General features: G+C 47.7%; 1 long non-coding RNA gene across 1 annotated transcript in view; it reads right to left on the bottom strand.

Annotated features, from left to right (window-relative positions):
* LOC139276273 (uncharacterized) overlaps positions 1-12,580 on the bottom strand; it is a 93,729-nt gene extending 81,149 nt beyond the window's left edge. Inside the window, exon 1 of the long non-coding RNA XR_011595893.1 lies at positions 12,525-12,580. This is a non-coding gene — a long non-coding RNA (uncharacterized lncRNA). The remainder of the gene's footprint in view (positions 1-12,524) is intronic.
* Between the last annotated feature and the right edge of the window lie 8,695 nt (positions 12,581-21,275).

The raw sequence follows: 21,275 nt of genomic DNA, 5'->3' as shown, positions 1-21,275 counted from the left end.
CCCCTCCTTTTCTTCCACCCTTTCTTCCTCCCTTTTCCTTCCCCCCTTCCCTTCTCCTCCTTAACCCTCCCCTTCTCCCCCTCCCCCTCCCCCTTCTCCTCTTTTCCCCCACCCTTTCTCCTCCTCCCTCCCCCCTCCCCCTTCTCCTCCTCCCCTTTCTCCTCCTCCCCCCTTCTCCTCTCTCTCCCCCCTCCCCCTACTCCTTTCCCCCATCTCCTTCCCCCCACCTCCTTTCCCCCTCTCCTTTCCCCCCCACTCCATCCCCCTTCTCCTTCCCCCCTTTTTCTTCCCCCTTTTCCTTCCTCCCTTTTCCTTCCCCCCTTCCCCTTCCCTCCTTTCCCCTCCCCTTCTCCTCCTCCCCCTCCCCCTTCTCCTCCTCCCCCCCACCCCTTCTCCTCCTCCCTCCCCCTCCCCCTTCTCCTCCTCCCCCCTTTTCCTGCTCCCCCCTTCTCCTCTTCCCCTCTCCCCCTTCTCCTCCTCCCCCTCCCCTCCCCTTCTCCTCCTCACCCTCCCCCCTCCCCCTTCTCCTTTCCCCCCCATCTCCTCCCCCATCTCCTTCCCCCCCACCTCCTTTCCCCCCTCTCCTTTCCCCCCCACTCCTTCCCCCCTTCTCCTTGCCCCCCTTTTTCTTCCCCCCCTTTTCCTTCCTCCCTCCCCCCTCCCCCTTCTCCTCCTCCCCCTTCTCCTCCTCCCCCCTTCTCCTCTTCCCCCTCCCCCTTCTCCTCCTCCCCCACCCCTTCCCCCTTCTCCCCCTCCCCCTTCTCCCCCCTCTTCCCCCTCCTCCCCCTCCCGCCTCCCCTCCCCCTTCTCCCCTCCCCCTTCTCCTTCCCCCCCAATCTCCTTCCCCCCCACTTCCTTTCCCCCCTCTCCTTTCCCCCACTCCTTCCCCCCTTCTCCTTCCCCCCCTTTTTCTTCCCCACCTTTTCCTTCCTCCCTTTTCCTTCCCCCCTTCCCCTTCTCCTGCTTCCCCCTCCCCCTTCTCCTCCTCCCCCTCCCCCTTCTCCTCCTCCCCCCACCCCTTCTCCTCCCTCCCTCCCCCTCCCGCTTCTCCTCTCCCCCCTTTTCCTCCTCCCCCCTTCTCCTCTTCCCCTCTCCCCCTTCTCCTCCTCCCCCTCCCCCTTCCCCCTTCTCCTCCTCACCCTCCCCCCTCCCCCTTCTCCTTTCCCCCTCATCTCCTCCCCCCATCTCCTTCCCCCCCACCTCCTTTCCCCATCTCCTTTCCCCCCCCACTCCTTCCCCCCTTCTCCTTGCCCCCCTTTTTCTTCCCCCCCTTTTCCTTCCTCCCTCCCCCTCCCCTTCTCCTCCTCCCCCTTCTCCTCCTCCCCCCTTCTCCTCTTCCCCCTCCCCCTTCTCCTCCTCCCCCACCCCTTCCCCCTTCTCCCCCTCCCCCTTCTCCTCCCCCTTCTCCTCCCCTTCCCCCTTCTTCTCCCCCTCCCCCTTCTCCCCCCTCTTCCCCCTCCTCCCCCTCCCACCTCCCCTCCCCCTTCTCCCCTCCCCCTTCTCCTTCCCCCCCAATCTCCTTCCCCCCCACTTCCTTTCCCCCCCTCTCCTTTCCCCCCCACTCCTTCCCCCCTTCTCCTTCCCCTCCTTTTTCTTCCCCACCTTTTCCTTCCTCCCTTTTCCTTCCCCCCTTCCCCTTCTCCTCCTTCCCCTCCCCCTTCTCCTCCTCCCCCTCCCCCTTCTCCTCCTCCCCCCACCCCTTCTCCTCCTCCCTCCCCCCTCCCCCTTCTCCTCCTCCCCCCTTCTCCTCCTCCCCCCTTCTCCTCCTCCTCCCTTCTCCTCTTCCCCCCTCCCCTTCTCCTCCTCCCCCTCACCTTCCCCCTTCTCCTCCTCCCCCTCCCCCTTTCCCCTTCTCCTCCCCTTCCCCCTTCTTCCCCCCCCCTCCCCTTCTCCCCCCTCTCCCCCTCCTCCCCCTCCCACTCCCCCCTTCTCTCCCTCCCCCTTCTCCCCCTTCTCCCCCTCCCCCTTCTCCCCCCTCCCCCTTCTCCCCCTTCTCCCCCATCCCTCCCCCTTCCCTCCCTCCCCCTTTCCTCCCTCTGCTCCCTCCCTCTCTCCCTCTACCCCCCTCCTCCCCCGCCTCTCGCTGTCAGAAATACAGACAGACAGACAGACAGACAGAGAGAGACACTGACAGAGACACACTGGGGAGGGTGGGGGGGGGGGCATCCCAGCACGCTGTTGGAGGGCTCCCGGTGCTGCAGTCGGTAAGTAGAAAATGTTTTATTTATTGATTTAAAAAATATATATTTCTTATTAATTTTTTTGGATTGATTTATTGGTTGATTTATTGATGTTTTTATCATTTATTATTGATGATGGCTCTTTATTTGTAAAACTGAAGTGTTTAATGTTTGTAAACTTCCCTTTAAACCCCCCCCCCCATTCCCTACGCCTGATTTGTAACCTACGCCTGATTTTCTAAAGTGTAGACAAGGTTTTTTCGAGCGTACAAAAATCTTCACTTACTCCATTCTAAGTTAGTTTGGAGTAAGTTTTCACTGCCGAAACTTTGAAAACAGGCGTAAGTGGCTGGACACGCCCCCTTTTGAAAAAAAAATTCTGTTCCAAAGTGAAACTGTTCTAACTGACTAGAACTGGAGCAAACTCAATGGTGAGAATTCCGATTTCTAAGATACTCCGTTCTACACCAGTTGCTCCTAAAGATCAGGAGCAAATCATGGCGAAACTTGGGGCCCTTGAATATTGTGTACAATTTTGCTCTCTTAATCTGAGGAAGGACATTCTTGTTATTGAGGGAGTGCAGCGAAGGTTCACCAGACTGATTCCCTCCGTGCCAGACTTCAGAAAGCAACACCTTTTGCAGAGTTGAATGTAAATATTTTGAGCATTTAAAAATTTTAAGAACATTTTAAGTTTCAAATTTGAGTGGATGTTTCCTTCAGTAATAGAAAGTGGATCAGAATTGATGAATTGACCCATTGGGGTGGCAGGAAAGTCACAATGGATGTTCTTTTACTTTTCTTTTAAGCAGGAGTGCTGATTACCGAAAGAGGTTGTTTAATATGGAAATGACCTCAAGGTGTTACCGAACTTGAACTTTGAGAGGGAAGCATTGATCGTAAAAAGGTGTTATGTACATATGTGAATAACTGAAGAAGGACCTGTGAGGGGGAGGTCCCCACAGAGCAAAAGAAGTTACTTTCATTTTTTGTCTTAATAGAAGCAAATTGAGTCAGGGATACGAGATGAGGTGGACGCTATGGATAGGCATGTGGAAGACCATTATTATGCACCCAGAGAGTGGGAGAAACTGGGTAATAGTTCTAACAGGCGAACCCCAGGAAGAAAAGAAGGGGCGAAATTGTGTTGGGAAAAGTGGTGGAAGGAGGAACAAGGGATTTTTATCTGTGTGGGTTTGAGGCCCAATGTCTGCATGGGTTCGAGTCCCAGCATCTGTGTGGGTTTGAGTTCCAATGTCTCGTCTGTGTGGGTTTTAGGGATGGGGAATTAGCTCAATGGTAGAGTGCTCGCTTTACATGTGAGAGGTAGTGGGATTGATGTCTGCATTCTCCACTCCTCTTTTATTTTCTATGTTTCTATTAAGGGGGAGTTAGATATGGCCCTTACGGCTAAAGGGATCAAGGGGTATGGGGAGAAAGCTGGAAAGGGGTACTGAGGTGAATGATCAGCCATGATCTTATTGAATGGTGGTGCAGGCTCGAAGGGCCGAATGGCCTACTCCTGCACCTATTTTCTATGTTTCTATGTTTCTATCTTTCTATGTTTGAGGCCCAATGTCTTGTCTACGTGGGTTCGAGTCCCAGCGTCTGTGTGAGTTTGAGTCCCAATGTCTGTGTGGTCCCAGATCCTCCAAACACAGTCAATACTACTGAGCTAGTAGCGCATGAAAAGAGGCCCCTACCATCAGCCCCAAAGACATGGGATAAAGAGGTTAAATTCTCCATAATGAAACCCAGATCTAAGAACAGGGAAAACGTTGTATCATTCTGTATATTATGAAGTAGTATTCTAAATTTAACAGAGTTACAATTACCCTGGTGATGCTCGCCAGAAACAGAAAAGTTATTTGAAAAATTGTAAAAGGAAACGTTAAAATAATTCTATCAAAAGAATTACGGGGATGAGAGTCGGGGGAAGCATACAAACCGAGATGGAAAAGGGGGCTAATGAGTGATGTAGCTACAGCATTTAATACTGGGACATCACTGGTAAATAGTGTGGACAACACGCAGTTGCAAGTCCAAGTGAATACCTTAAAGGACCAGTTAAAGAAAATACTGGAGGAGGGTAGCGACATAGAGGGTAACAAATTACAGGAGGACCAGGCAATGACAATTCATTTGAAAGAGATGGTAGCTGAGGTGGAAAAACACGCTCAGACTATCAATGCTTTAATCAAGGAGGGTAGAAACTCGTCAGATCAAGCTGCTCAGAATGACGTGTGTGTCATGTGCGGAGCTTGGTTGTTAAATGAAGGACGCAGTCATTTAGAGGATTTAAAACAAGGCCACGTACCGTCGTGGGTCAGTAACAAGCATCTAAAAGCATTGTGTGTCTATAACAACCTCCTCAATTTGTGCCAGCTACGGTCAGCCTCCGAAGCATATCCAGTCCCGGTCAACTGTGGTCAAAGTAAACAATCCATAATGGGGATAGTGCTTCGAATACCAGTGTTGGATCAGTCACAACGACCTGTACCGGTATACCGGGTGGAAAACATTGGGGTAATTCGGAACGGGGTACATGTGAAGCATCATAAAACCTCGCAGTATGTGGTGAAATTGGGAGACTCAATAACCGGTGCTAGTCTGGAGGGATTCCAGAGAGGAGGTACATATGTGATATTGTGCCCCTATCGCCTGAACCCTTTTGACCGGCCGGTATGTGAGTTCAAGTACGAGGACGGGCCACCTATAAGCTGTATCATGGAAGTGACGACTTACAACCATGTTCTGCCACAGGTTGCGTATAAGGGAAACGGGACATACTGTGTCACCATCAGCGAAAGTCGGTATAGAGTACACCAGGACACTTGGTGCCCAATGAGGGATTTTACCTTTTGTTTCAAAGCCCAGGTAGAGACACAATTAGCACAAGAAAGGATAATTCCTATTTCAGACCACAAACACATAAGTATCACAGTCAACGGCACTTTACTGAACCTCCAGGAATACATATCACGTTTTGGATACGAAATCCCGCCATTACCCGAACATTTCGCAGAACTATTAAAGAACATCGAGCTGTCCCACAAACATTATTACATGTTACACCAGGAGAATGATAAAGTAAAGGGAGAAATTGAGGAAATGATGGCTCCTCCATGATGGGATCTGGGACTCAATATTTAAATCCCCCCCCGGGTTCGAATCGTATCACACTCATTAGTAATTGTACAGTTGATAATAGTGTTGTATCTACTGATCCTGTCCTGTAAATTAAAGAAAATGATGAGGGAAGGTAATATGGAAGGATTATTAAAGTAAACCCAGGCTTAAATGTTTGTAAAAAAGGTATAAACCGAAGTCAGATTAAGGCCGAACATGGTTTTATTGTAAGAAACACTGTCGTATGGTAAAAACATTGGGTTTTGTGTGTAAAAAGAAATGTAATGGGGAGATTTGATTGAAGGCTGCAATCACCAAAATGCTCGTGGAAAAGAAGACACCACCCAGAGTAATATCTCTGAGTTTATTATAGGAGACATTAAAAGGAGGGAGTGTAAGGTTACTAATCTTCAGAAAAGCACAGAAGGAGACCATGAACTAAAAATTGATTAATCCAAGCTTTTGGAATTTAATACAAGCTTTTGGAATTAAACTGGACAATTAAGGACGTCTTGTGGTCAGGAACCAAATCTGACTTCATGCATAACAACAATGGAGTTGTTACATGAGGCCCTGAACTTGATTGACCAGAATGGGGAAAAACAAGCCCACTGGAGTCACCAAGTCTGCAAGAAGCAGGAGTACAAAGTATTGTGTTCCTAACACAGATGAGGCTGCACACAGGGAGGTTAAAGTAACAGTGACCTCAGTCTTTATTAAGACACTCCAGAGTGAGGAACAGGCCTTAAGGGCCGGCTTATATACAGTGCTCCCAAGGGATGCTGGGATCCCTTGGTACTTCAGGGGATGCGCTCCTGGGTGGCGGAACATGGAAGTGCATGCTTTACAGATACACAACATCACTCCCCCCACCCCAAAGTCAAAGTGAAAACTATTTACAAGGTGAGGCGGTCGGGAGCCTTTCTTTCCCTGGTGGACCGCCTCGGTACAAATGTCTGTTCTGGTGTGTTGGCTGTGCCCTCGTTGGCCTGGCGTGTTGTTGGCCTTGCAGGGCTGCTGGGTGAGCCTGGCCTTGCTGGCTGTTGGGCATGATGGGTTCAATTTCCTGGTCCGGGGTGGTGTTGTTGATCCTTTGGGTGTGTGTTGTGGGCTCGAAAAAGGTGGTGTCTGCTGTGGGTTGTTCAGGGCAGTCTGTGAACCGCAGCCTCGTTTGGTCCAGGTGCTTTCTGCAAATTTGTCCATTGTCTAATTTGACTACAAACACCCTACTCCCTTCTTTAGCTATCACCGTGCCCGCGATCCACTTGGGACCATGTCCATAGTTTTACACATACACAGGGTCATTCAGATCAATTTCCCGTGACACAGTGGCGCGACCATCATTTACATTTTGTTGCTGCCGCCTGCTCTCTACCTGATCATGCAGGTTAGGGTGAACCAGCGAGAGTTTGGTTTTAAGTGTCCTTTTCATGAGTAGCTCAGCCGGGGGCACCCCTGTGAGCGAGTGGGGTCTCGTACAGTAGCTGAGCAGTACTTGGGACAGGCAGGTTTGGAGTGAGCCTTCTGTGACTCGTTTAAAGCTATGTTTGATTGTTTGTACTGCCCGCACTGCCTTCCCGTTGGAGGCTGGTTTAAACGGGGCCGAGGTGACATTTTTGATCCCATTGCAGGTTATGAATTCTTTAAATTCGGCACTGGTGAAACATGGCCCGTTGTCACAGACCAATTTGTCTGGCAGGCCGTGGGTGGCAAACATGGCCCTCAGGCTTTCAATGGACGTGGTGGCGGTGCTTCCCGACATTATTTCACATTCAATCCATTTTGAAAAAGCATCGATCACCACCAGGAACATTTTAGCGAGAAACAAGCCCGTATAGTCGACATGGATCCTCGACCATGGTCTGGAGGGCCAGGACCACAAACTTAGAGGTGCCTCTCTGGGCGCGTTGTTCAACTGAGCACAGATGCTGCATTGCCATACACAGGACTCGATACCGGGCCACCACACGTGGGATCTGTCTATCGCTTTCATCACTACTACGGGTGTGTGCTGTGGAGATCCGAGATGAACGTCTCCCTGCCCTTTTTGGGTAGCACTACGTGGTTATCCCAGAACAGGTAGTCTGCCTGAATGGACAGCTCGACCTTTTGCCGCTGGAATGGCTTGATTAGCTTTTGCATTTCAACGAGGATGCTGGCCCAGCTCCCATGCAGTACATAGTTTTTTACTAGGGACAGCAGAGGATCTTGACTGGTCCAAGTCCTAATCTGGCGGGCTGTGACAGGTGATTTATCATTTTCAAACGCTTCCATGACCATCAACAAATCTGCGGGCTGTACCACCATCAACAAGTGTGCAGGCTACGCCATTTCCACCCCCGTGGTGGGCAATGGTAGCCGACTGAGAACATCTGCACAGTTCTCGGTGCCTGGCCTGTGGTGGATGGTATAGTTATATGCTGATAGCGTGAGTGCCCACCTTTGTATGCGGGCTGAGGCATTAGTATTTATCCCCTTGTTTTCAGCGAACAAGGATATGAGGGGCTTATGATCGGTTTCCAGCTCAAATTTGAGGCCAAACAGATACTGATGCATTTTTTTTACCCCGAACACACACGCTAATGCCTCTTTCTCAATCATGCTGTAGGCCCTCTTGGACTTAGACAAGCTCCTGGAGGCATAGGCGACAGGTTGCAAATGACCACGCAATGTTAGCTTGTTGCAATACACACCCGACTCCGTACGATGACGCATCACATGCTACCACAAATCCTTTACACGGGTTATACATAGAAACATAGAAACATAGAAAATAGGTGCAGGAGTAGGCCATTCGGCCCTTCGAGCCTGCACCACGATTCAATACGATCATGGCTGATCATTCACCTCAGTACCCCTTTCCCGCTTTCTCTCCATACCCCTTGATACCTTTGGCCGTAAAGGCCACATCTAACTCCCTCTTGAATATATCCAATGAACTGGCATCAATGACTCTCTGCGGCAGGGAATTCCACAGGTTAACAACTCTCTGAGTGAAGAAGTTTCTCCTCATCTCAGTCCTAAATGGCCTAACCCTTCTCCTAAGACTATGTCCCCTGGTTCTGGACTTCCCCAACATCGGGAACATTCTTCCCGTCCTGTCAGAATCTTATACGTTTCTATGAGATCCCCTCTCATCCTTCTAAACTCCAGTGTATAAAGGCCCAGTTGATCCAGTCTCTCCTCATATGTCAGTCCAGCCATCCCTGGAATCATTCTGGTGAACCTTCGCTGCACTCCCTCAATAGCAAGAACATCCTTCCTCAGATTAGGAGACCAAAACTGAACACCATATTCCAGGTGAGGCCTCACCAATTGCAGTAAGACCTCCCTGTCCGATACTCAAATCCCCTAGCTATGAAGGCCAACATGCCATTTGCCTTCTTCACCGTCTGCTGTACCTGCATGCCAACTTTCAATGACTGATGAACCATGACACCCAGATCTCGTTGCACTTCCCCTTTTTCTAATCTGCCGCCATTCAGATAATATTCTGCCTTCGTGTTTTTGCCACCAAAGTGGATAACCTCACATTTATCCACATTATACTGCATCTGCCATGCATTTGCCCACTCACCTAACCTGTCCATGTCATCCTGCAGCCTCTTAGCATCCTCCTCACAGCTCGCACTGCCACCCAGCTTAGTGTCATCTGCAAACTTGGAGATATTACACTCAATTCCTTCTTCTAATTCATTGAAGTATATTGTAAATAGTTAGGATCCCAGCACTCACGTCCTGACTCCCCAAAACATTTCCACCATCTACAACGTATAAGTCAAGATTGACATGGAATACCGTCCACTTGCCTGGATGAGTGCATCTTCAACAACACTCAAGGAGCTCAACACCATCCAGAAAAAAGCAGCCTGCTTGATTGGCACCCATTCCACCACCTTAAACATTCACTCCCTTCATCATAGGTGCAGTGTGTACCACCTGCAAGATGCAATGCAGAAACTCGCCAAGGCTTCTTCGACAGCACTTCCAAAACCTGTGACTCCTACCACCTAGAAGGACAAGTGCAGCAGGCCCATGAAAACACCACCACCTCCAAGTTCCCATCCAAGTCACACACCATCCTGACTTGGAAATATATCGCCGTTCCTTCATCGTCGCTAGGTTCAGATCCTGGAACTCCCACCCTATCAGCATTGTGGGAGTACCTTCACCACACTGACTGCAGTGGTTCAAGAGGGCGGCTCACCATCACCTTCTCAAGGGCATTTTGGGATGGGCAATAAATTGTGGCCTTGGCAGCGATGCCCACATCCCATGAATGAATTAAAAAAATGGCTTTGTCTTATTCCATTCTTTCTTCAGTTGCTATGGACAATTTCTAACAGATAAATGTTGCAAGTTGCAGAAAAGTAAATGGTTCAAGGGGTTTGAAATGCTAACAATCCCACCATTTGGATGTTATTTTCAGACCCTTTCTTATTCCATTTCATGCAATTGTAGATTGGAAAAACTTCAACAAAAGTTTGTGAATAGCACTTTTGTGGTGTTTGATCAATTTTCAGATTTTGAAGGAAAGTTGCTAAAATATGTATTTTTGAGTTCGCAATCGTCGACACTATTTTATGAAATCTAATTCTGTGAGAAAATTTTTTTGAGTAAATAGTGGTTAAAGACTATGGCTGTGGTACCATTCAGACTTCCAACAACTGTAGCATATGTTTGATGCTTTAACACATTTCAGACATTTTTCTCTGTGCTTTTATTTATTATTAACTTTGTTTTATTGCTCCATTGTAATCTGGGCATTTCTATAAAAAGGTGAGAGTAAGTTTGTCAGTATTACTGCCATTGTGGTTAGATTTATTTAATTCCAGCTGAAGCCTCGGTCCTATGTTAAGAGAATGTTTACATATTCATTTATTTTTAAGTCTTGGATCAAGTTAGGGGCCAATTTGTTTACTTTATGAACTTGACCGAAGTCTTGAAAATAGTAGTGTTGTGCTCAGTTTGCATATGTCCAAGTCTACTGAACCCTGCTGTATTTCCAGTTTCAGCTAACTTGCATGAGGTGTGCAGGTGTGATTACTGCCTCCCATTTAGTGCTTGCCTGTTAAGGGGCAGGAATTCATGGGAGTGAAATTGGACAACGCCAGTGAATGAGACCCCTAGGGGGCGAAAATGCTTGTTTTTCAGATATCCGGTAGCGCCACCAGGAGGCAAGACACCTTTCGGCCAGGGGGAGGGGAAATGCTGCAGGCTCCCGGGAAATTCCCCGGAAGTTTGCGCAGGTAGCGCTCCAGGCCGCCGCGCAACTGGCGATGACGTCATCACTATGCGCGGCAACCGCCCCCCCCCCCCCCCCCCAGCACTGCACGCCGACCCCTTTCCGCCCCTCAGGGGAAATCGCGAGGCTGATGCGAGCGGATGCCAACGCTAGCTTCGTGGATTGCGAAGCTGGCCGACATCCACTCACGGTGCGGAAGTTATAGGGGAGGTCGCCATCGTGCCGCGCCGCCAACTTTACTATTCTACCGACTCTCGTGTCAGCTTCAGGTCCTGCCCCCTAGCGTGGTCGGGGCCGCCAAGGTAAAGTCTGGCACTCTGTTTTAGTTGCCAGGCTGCAGGCCCGGTCCCATGCTGCCCTAGTGGTCTCGTGGAGGCCATCAGAGGCCTTGCAGTTTGCGCAGAAGCCCTCAGCTTTAAGCGAAGAAGCGCATCAGCGCAATGCAAGATGTCCCTGCTCTATCTGGTTACTGCCCCCAATTTCGCCCCCCTAATGTTAGCAGTTCTGGAGCAAGCAGTTGGCCTAACATTTGGAACCCTAAACAGTGGGATGAAGTCAAGGAACAATATCCTTGGCTGGATTAAAGGAAAGACAATATGGCAAATGCCACATGATATGTCAGGCTGTCAGTAATGCATAACTATTCTGCTGAATCACCTCTTCAAGGCTTCATAGTTTTAGTCTGATAGGAAGTTCATATATATATTTTTCTGATTTTTCAAATGGTTAGACTATTGTGTCACAAAGTCACCAGGGTACTTGAAGGAGTAAGGTTTGTACTTCACAGTTAGTGGTACAGCAATTGGGTAGAAGTCAGCAGAAGTGTGAAGGGTGAAACTGGAGTAGATATTACTTGCCTGACATCAAATTGGGGAAACTGGACTCGCCAGGAGTGGCCCTCAGATAAGTCCCAGGAGGGGTTTGTTGCAGGCTATGGATGTGGGGGCCAATCGTGACTCCTGTGGAGTTGGAGAAGCACTCACATGCCTCCTAACTCTATAAGAAGGTGTTTTCATTTTAAATTGCAAAAACTTACCTTTGGCTGTTGGCCGTGGCAGCTATGAAGAATCGTCAGTCACTCACCCATGACCAACTTGCCAAAGGGGTGCTTCAGCAGATGTTAGGCCCCTAGTTTACATATCCAAGTGGCCAAACACACAGATTAAGCATCTGCCCGGGACGTCTAAATAAATGAGCTCCATAAATTTGGCATTGGGTCCATTGCTGGTGCAGATTGGCACAGGCCATCCCGGTGCTAAATTGGTATGCTTTGTGCCTGTTTTACAGTCAAGAAACAGACGCAATGCATGCCAATTTCTACCCCTGTGAACCCAGAGTGCACATGTGAAACTGTGGCACAAAGGAAAGCAAAGGTGATTGAAGGGAGAATGGAACAAATGGAAGGAACCACAAATGAAGTGTCAAAAATGAACATTTTCTGAAAGAACTTGCTCCCAGAGCCCCAGAGATTACAGTATCTCCATTTAAAAAATTGCTATTATAGAATATTATAAATTCGATTGCAAAATGCTGTAAAATTAACCAAGTAAAGTCTCAAAAATGAAAATTATCTTGGGCACATGTTTCACGACCATCCCAAAATGTACAATGCAAACAAGTTCTAAATTGCCACTGGACTAATGGTAACAATGGGAAAGAGCTGGAAAGAGAGCGCTCGCCTAACCATACTAAAGAGACATATAACATTCATTTACACGGTTGAGAGGGGTATTAAATGTAAAAATAAATAAATGTTAAGAGAGAAAAAAATCACATACCAACACGTAAGAACATAAACATTTAGAGTCCTCAGAACTTCCCCCCCCCATTTTCAAAATTAAATAAAACATAGACCAATAACATTTATAAAGCATTTTCTTTAATGTGGCTTAAAGAAACAAGATAGGATTTAAATATGAAAAGTCTCTTTTATCTTTGTCACTCTTCATAAATTTTCTCTGTTTTATTACCTTGGATCTTTAGTAGTTCTTGTCTAAATCATTGTTGAACTCTCTGTGCTGATCCCCAAGTCTGTTATGCTTTACGCTAAATGTCAATTGACTTTATTTAGAGGACTGAGGTCAGAGTACAGCAGTATCTAGGATACACGTTCCAAAACAGTGGTCCACACAAACCATCAAACGGATGATAATGCATGTAAAAGGGCACAACCAAGGTTTGCAAGCCTTCATCAGTCATAGTAAGTTTACAGTAGAATATGTGGAGTACACACTCAGGAATGGTGGATAACAACCATGTTTGGACTTTATTTTTTAGCACCATCTAGCAAACGTTCACTTTAAGTACTTTAAGGATTCATCGATAAGAACTTCACACCAGCATCATTTGTTTAAAAGAAATAAAACAACTATAGTAAATAAACACAGTCATCAGAAAAACTAGTTAGACATAGTTTAAAATTCAACTACTCATCCACTGTCACTCCTTTCTCTTCTTGCCAACACTATGATACGTTACAGTAACAACATTCTGATATACAGAACTTGTTCAAAATAAAAAGTGGTTTGAATACACAATAAGATGTGCCAGAAATGATGGCTAGAGAAACTTCAATTTGCTTTCAGGCTTTGACAGTGATTCTACAGAGATCGATGGTGTCAAAACAAAAATAAAAATATTATATGACAGTTAGTACTTAGCATATGCAGACTCGGCATATAACTCCAGCCACCTTAGAGCATTATCATTAGCAGCATATAAACCACAACAACTTGCACTTATATAGCACCTTTAACATAGTAAAACATCCCAAGTAGGCCACCAGATAGTTTAATTAGTGCGCACCATTTAACGATGTGGGACATGGTTTGTATTTGCCCGCAAAAACATTTGTCATCGTCACAAAGGCCCCATAGGTGAAGATTTGAGGCGCATTGACCCTGTCCAGTATGAAAGCAGTAGATCTGGGCCAAAGCTTAGGTTGCAAGGGAGAATTGCAGGCCAGTTATTTGTGTCACATAACAACAACTGCCAAATTTTTGTGAAGAAGAGAGAAAAAGGGAAAAGAGGGGAAAAGGGAAGGGGAAAAGCAAGAGCGATGGGTCCAGAAATGTATTGGATCATTGGCTAAGGTAAGTCATTAAGGGGACAAAATTGGCCCTTCCCTTAAGGCCTGTTACCGTCGGAAATCGGCAGTCATGCTGCGGAGTGGAATGGCCGTCGATCTTTAGTCGAAAGGCCGCCATTTTGAAAATTCCGCTCCTACGGTATTCCGGTGGTGACCTGTTCCCCCCCATTACTGTTCCGCTGCTGCCGATCCATCCTAAATGCGTCATCAGAGCGCGCACTGCCGATGCACCCCCCCGACCGCAAAATTCCGTGCAGAAAATCTTGCTCCCGCTGCTTGGTGCGACCAACAGCTTTTTCTGTCAGTGCACTGTGTTGGCAGTACTTCTAAAATGGCAGTGCGGCTGCCATTAAAGGGGAGGGCCTACTGCCATGTTGGGCCGACAATTATGCCTCTGGGTTTGGCCAGGCCACCAACAAGCCACCTGGCACCTCCACTGGCCTGGCCGAAACCCTCCTTGGTGGCCCAGTAGACCTAACAAAAAATTGTAGAGGCTCTCCCCTTTAAGTGAAGGGGAGAGACGTGCTGACGCATCAGCGTTATGACGTCATCAGTGCTACGCTGATGTGTGACAGCGGTGGACAGTCCACCTGCCCCCTACTTCCGCCCCTCTACTTAATGAACTCCCGCTCATCGCTGCACTTCCGCCCCCATTATGAGCAACTTCCGGGCCACTCGGAAAAAAAAAGCCAAAGAGTGGAATTTCACGCAAGAGTCCACCACATCTACCGCGATGGAGAAAACAGTCGAAACACGGCAAGTGCGCCGTGTTTTCGGGCCCCTTAGGTCCTCAGACAATAGGCCCCTCAAATCTTTGTGTCAGCTGCTTCCTTACCAGTCTTGTGAAGAAGGTTCAGTTAAGATGACTGGTAGAATCAGGGTGGGGCTACCATTGACAAGGTGCTCATTTAACTCCTGAAAGAAGGATCTTGAATGGGGATAAAAGCAACACAGTCCCCACCACTCAGAGTGGACATGTTCGTGTGGACGCGATCTGCTCACTAGACGGCATGGCCAGTGTAACCTGATGGCTAAGATCCTGGAGATGGCGGGAACCATGGCGCAGATCCATGCTAACTGTTGACACTAATCATGAACAGGTCAGTTGAAACCTGCTAGTATTTGGCAGATATCGGAGGCCAAATTGGATAAGGCCTGAAAATGGGGGTGGGCAGATCGCACATCGTGAAATTCATGCTGCCTGCTCATAAATATGATTGAAGTACTAAGCCCAGCACTAAATGTGCTGCTGGTTGGCTCAGCGCTCATTAGGGGGCCCACTATAGCGGGAAGGTTGCTCTGTATTTAAAGGCTGCCTACAGAGTGAAAGCCTTTCTGTAATTCTTAAGGAAGAGGTGTTTTGTGAGACAAGTTCCTCATTCTGACTGGGGCTGGAAGTTAGCAATTTCACCACAGGGCAGAGAAAGGGCACCTTGGTTGTCTGATGCAGCACTGGAGGCCTTGGTGCAGAGAGTGTATAGGAGGAGACAGATCCTCTGCCCGCAGGGTGCCAGGACTCCTTCCAGACACACTGTTCAAGGACAGTGGGAGGGGATGGCTGAATCCGTCAGTGCCACCAATCTTTTCCCCAGGACATGGATCCAGTGCTGGAAGAAGTTCATTGGCCGCATATGAGTGGTCAAGGTGAGTAAATGCATCTTCAAATGCCATATCCCACCAACTGCAGCATTAGCCTCACACACTGCTCAATGCACCATACCCCCATCATCCACCTACTAACAATTCTTATCAACCCCGACTCATATCTCACAATCATACCTTCACCTCACACTCACACAATTACAAGCCGCACACACACATTTCACACCTTGCACACAATGCCAGCTATTCAGCCATGACAGGCACATCACCCAAACACATTGCACCACATTCACTGACACACTTCCCTTTCTCTTGCAGGCCATGGTGGCTCACTATTGGCATGAGTGGGACAGACAGGCAGGGGACAGGCATGGCTGCAGAACTGACCCAGCTGGAGGAGTCAGTTTCAGAGATAATTGGAGGGGCCGTCACTGATGCCATGGTGATTGGCAAGACCGAAAGCATTGATGGTGACGGTATGCTCATAACTGATCCTTCTTCTCAAATCCCACTTGCCCCTCATCCTACAATTGCTTCTCATTTACAAGCTGCTGACGGTGTAAGCTTGCACATCCTGCTTCACACCCCCCTTCCTCACCACAACCCGACCCTTGTGCCATTCTTGTTTCCGATACCCAAGAACAGCCAGCCGCCCAGCCTGTGCAGGAAGAAGTAGAGGAGCTGAGTGATGGAGAAGAGGCACCATCACTTGATCTGACACTCCCAGGCACCAGCTCAGAAAATGGCACTGCGCAAACTTTAGAGGGTGGTATAGAGGTGGGATCTGCACATAGTGAGTCACTAGGTATGAGGGGGCTGCAACCAGGCCAGGAGGAAAGGGCAGCTCAGGTGCCAGCTCACCCGAGGGTGGGGTCACACACAAGTTCTGCTGCAGAGCACTCAGATGGGGATCCGATGGGGTGGCCTTCAGAAGAAGATTGATGGGCATGCACACAGAAATGCTTGGTGTAATGGCAGGCCTGCCAGAGAACTTCTTGTCACTATCAAGGAGCATGGCGGAGTACAACATTGTACCGGACTTTGCATGGAGCTTGGAGCCCATGATTTCTAGGATGTAAGTGATGGGCAACTGCATTCGAGCACTTGTGGACCCAACCATGCTGCTGGGTGTGATGGGCGATGTCGCAGCTTTCATTGCATCATAAGTTGAAGTGACCCAACATCTGAGTGCTGCAGTGGAAACTCAAACTTCTGGCACACCAGCTCAGATTGCTGCCATGGCAGCTGGATTTACGAGTGTGGAAAGGGTGTCACAGCAGTCCAGCAATCTGCCTTCAAACAGATGGCTAGGAATGCTGAGGTGCTGCCCTGGGGGAGTGGCAGTGGCTCTGTGGAGCAAGAACCCCCCTGCTGTCCTCTATCAAGGTGACAGCATTCCTACTCCCACCACTGCTACTCCGCTAGTGTCATTGCAGTTGCCTGTCAGCCAGCCATCCCAGGCTGCTGCCTACAATGCCAAGGTGGTGCAGTCCTCAGCCAGGCCTTCTAGGCCCAGAGCTGCTTGAGGTCATCGTACAAGGACATCTGCAGTCTTCCCCATTAAAAATCAGCAGCCTTCCACCAGCCATGGTATAGCCACTGGGGTAACACTTCGTAGGAGAACTAAATTAGGCAAAGGCACACAAAAGAGAATGCTAAGGGAATGCACAAGGATGATTAATTGATTTTTTATTGTAATATTTGAATTAAACTTTTATAAATTATGTTTGGAATGTTTGTTTTCTGGTGGCTCTCATTTCATCATTGTGACCAAGAGGATGATTACATTGGATTACATCGGATATACGGCACAGAAACATCGCATTCGGCCCAACAAGTCCATGCCGGCGTTTATGCTCCACTCAAGCCTCCTTGCGTCCTTCCTCATCTAAATCTATCAGCATAACCCTCTATTCCCTTCTCCCTCATATGTTTGTCTAGCCTCCCCTTAAATGCATCTATACCATTCACTTTAACCAGTCCCTGTGGTAGCGAGTTCCACGTTATCACCACTCTTTGGATCAAGAAGTTTCTTCTGAACGCCCTATTGGATTTCTTGGTAACTATCGTATATTGATGGCCTCTAGTTATGGTCTTCCCCACAAGTGGAGACATTCTCTCTGTATCCAGTCTATCAAAACCTTTCATAATTTTAAAGATGTCCATTAGGTCATCCCTCAGCCTTCTTTTTTCAAGAGAAAAGAGACCCAGCCTGTTCATCCTTTCCGGATATGTATACTCTCGCATTTCAGGTATCATCCTTGTAAATCTTCTCTGCATCCACACCAGTGCCTCTATATCTTTTTTATAAGATAGTGACCAGAACTGTATGCAGTACTCTAAGTGTGGTCTAGCCAAGGTTCTAACATAACCTGCGGCAGGTCGGAGCCTTAAAAGGAGCATACCACTCTGGAGGCAGAGCGTGCTGGAGCAGGAGGGTGACGGCTGTGACTGGATTGGATGTCACCATAACCCAGGTTGGTGATTGGAGCGTGGGCAGGTACAGCAGGAGCAGCGAGGTTGGGGCGAAGGAGCGGTGAGAGATTGCAGAGCGACGTGATCGGGGCCCAGGAGAGGCATGAGTTCGGGGCCCAAGAGAGGCGAGGACCCAGGGGCAGTATGGGCCAGCCCACACTGTGCTATGTGTGCGCATGAGGTCCATGCAGCAGAGCTGGTCTCCAGTCGTCTTGGATAATCCTTGCCACTGGACCAAGACCGAGCTCTGTCAAGCCCGTGTGGTGGCTGGTGTGCAATGGCCACCACACGTTAAAAAAATCCACGCACAGGCATCTCCCACCCTTCAACATGTAGTTCGGGACCTGCAATATTGGGTCCTTCATTGAAACACCTGTGAACTCATCCCTTTTTGCCGTGGAAGCAAGTCATCCTCGATACAAGGGTCAGCCTATGATGATGAAGTTGATGAACCAAGGTTCAATACAGGTTTAGCATAACTTCCCTATTTTTCAATTCTATACCTCTAGAAATAAACCCTAGTGCTTGGTTTGCTTTTTTTATTGGCCTTGCTAACCTGTGTCGCAACTTTTAGTGATTTGTGTATTTGTACTCTGGGATGCCTATGTTCCTCTACCCCACCTAGACTCTCACCTTCCAAGTAATGTGAGCTCTCTATTCGTCCTACCAAAATGTAATATCTCACATTCACCTGTGTTGCACTTCATTTGCCAGATATATGCCCATTCTGCGAGTTTATTAATGTCCTCCTGAAACTTATTGCAGTCCTCATTAGTATTGACTATCCCCTCTCCAATTTGATGTCATCCGCAAATTTAGAAATTGTGTTTTTGATTCCAAAGTCTAAATCGTTAATATACATTGTGAACAATAGTGGTCCCAGTACTAATCCTTGTGGAACATCACCACCCACCTTCTACCACTGTGAATTTACCCCTACTCTCTGCTGTCTGTCTTGAAGCCAGCTAGCTATCCATTCTGCTACTTGCCCTCCAACTCCGCATTCTCTGACCTTGTTCATCAGTCTTATCAAAGGCCTTTTGAAAATTTAGATAAATTACATCTAATATAGTACAATTGTCCACAATCTCTGTTACCTCTTCAAAAAATTCAATGAGGTTGGTCAAGCAAGACTTTCCCTTTTGAAATCCATGCTGACTATTCATTATTATATTTTGGTTTCTAGATGTTTTTCTATTTTCTCCTTTAGTGAGGATTCCATTATTTTTCCTATCACCGATGTTAAGCTGACTGGTCTATAATTCCCTGCACATGTTCAATCCCCCTTCTTAAATATAGGTACTACGTTAGCTATCTGCCAGTCCTTTGGAACGACACCTTTTTCTAACAAGTTATTAAATATGTGTAGCAATGCCTCTGCTATCTCTTTCGATTATTTTAAAATGCGTGGATGCAATCCATCTGGACCAGGGGTTTTATCCTCTTTGACTTTGATTAGTTCATTTAATATATCCCCTCTTTTTATTTTAAATGCACTTATCTTATTTCTAATCTCATCATCCAATATCATGTCCACCTGTTCTATTTCCGTGGTAAATACTGAAGCGAAATCATTATTTAATATTTCTGCCAGCTCTATATCTGGAATGCACTGCTTGAAAGGGTGGTGGAAGCAGATTTAATAATAACTTTCAAGAGAGAATTGAATAAATACTTGAAGGGGAAGTATTTGCAGGACTAATGGGAAAGAGCAGGGGCGTGGGACTAATTGGATAGCTTTTTTTAAAGAGCCAGCACAAGCATGATATGTTGAATTCTGTGCTTTATGATTCTATGATTAATTACTCTTGGTGAGAGTTTACTCTGCACATCTGCTGCTCCAGTGGGGGGGCACGAAAACTGTTAGGCAAAAGAAGTTCTGAAGTTCAGGGCTGAAGTATGCAGCAGCCCAAGTCAGTTTCACCTTTGGTCAGTTTCACCACTACACCAGGTAAATATTTGTAAGCTGTATTCGCAAGCGTTCTAGAGGCCACGGGGATGACTGAAGGTGGTGGGGCTGCCTGAAAGGACTTAATGACTGGTGGTCGCACTTTAAAAAGGTGCGAACAGCTGCTTGAATTGCCCAAAATAGCTGACGCGCTTAATACAGTTAAAGCAGTGGATTTGTAATTCATCATCATAGGCAGCCCCTTGGAATCGAGGAAGACTTGCTTCCACTCTTAGCATGAGTTCTTAGGTGGCTGTACAATCCAATACGAGAACCACAGTCTCTGTCACAGGTGGGGCAAATAGTCGTTGAGGGAAAGGGTGGGCAGGGAGCCTGGTTTGCCGCATGCTCCTTCCACTGCCTGCGCTTGATTTCTGCATGCTCTCGGCGACGATATCCGAATGCACTTCCTCCACTTAGGGTGGTCTATGGCCAAGGACTCCTAGGTGTCATTGGGGATGTCGCATTTTATCAGGGAGGCTTTGAGGGTGTCCTTGTAACGTTTCCTCTGCCCGCCTTTGCTGTGGACGTGTACCGAATAGAGAGCTTGCTTTGGGAGTCTTGTGTCTGGCATGCGGACTATGTGGCCTGCCCAGCGGAGCTGATCGAGTGTGGTCAGTGCTTCAATGTTGGGGATGTTGGCCTGGACGAGGACGCTAATGTTTGTGGGTCTGTCCTCCCAGGGGATTTGTAGGATCTTGCGGAGACATCGCTGGTGGTATTTCTCCATGGTCAAGGACACCGAGGCAGTCAGGGCCTGCTGGAAGGAACACTTCGAAGATCTCCTCAACCGAGACTCTGCCTTTGACTTGAGTGTTCTCGACTCCATCCCGCAGCATGCTACCTGCCACCACCTCAGTGAGACCCCAACACTGCACGAGGTAGAAAAGGCCATAAGACAGCTAAAAAACAACAAGGCTACGGGAGCGGATGGAATCCCTGCTGAGGCACTGAAGTATGGCGGAGAGGCACTACTGGCGCGAATACACGACTTCATCTCTCTCATCTGGAGGGAGGAGAGCATGTCGGGAGATTTTAGAGATGCAGTGATCGTGACCATCTTTAAAAAAGGGGACAAGTCCGACTGCGGCAACTACAGAGGAATCTTCCTGCTATTTGTAATTAGTGCCTGTGGTAATGACAAATGATTAGCGCCATTTGCCCGATATAGGCAGCTGTCTGGGATAAATAGTGACAATTGTATTTTCAGTTTAGCCATCCTCAAGTAGTTGTTGGTTGCTGACTGGTATGTGTGCAGATAACTTTCCACTGTTCCTCTGAAATGATAGTTCCCAAATCTGCCCTCCATTCCTCCTTAATATGGCAGTCGAGTGCTCATCAAATTCGTAGTATTGTAGATTGAACTTATTCAAATCTGATTTTTTTCCCAGTAGGTGGTTTAATTCATGTTTTCAGTTGATGTGCAATGATTCATACTCCTTTACTTAAAATGATATAAAAAAATGATGTTCTCAGCATCCAACAGGTGAAAGACAAGTGCTTGCTAGTGCTGTCTCCAGCTGTACAGTGTCCTTATTCCATCTGATATGCAAAAACAAAAACACAAGTTGTAGCCAGGTGGTAATTGCCCGAAAAGTAACACCACTG

The sequence above is a fragment of the Pristiophorus japonicus genome, chromosome 1, assembly GCF_044704955.1.
Source record: "Pristiophorus japonicus isolate sPriJap1 chromosome 1, sPriJap1.hap1, whole genome shotgun sequence".
Classification (NCBI taxonomy): Eukaryota; Metazoa; Chordata; class Chondrichthyes; family Pristiophoridae; genus Pristiophorus; species Pristiophorus japonicus.
Note: the sequence above shows the minus strand (reverse complement) of the source record. Positions and strands in the feature narration are given on the sequence as shown.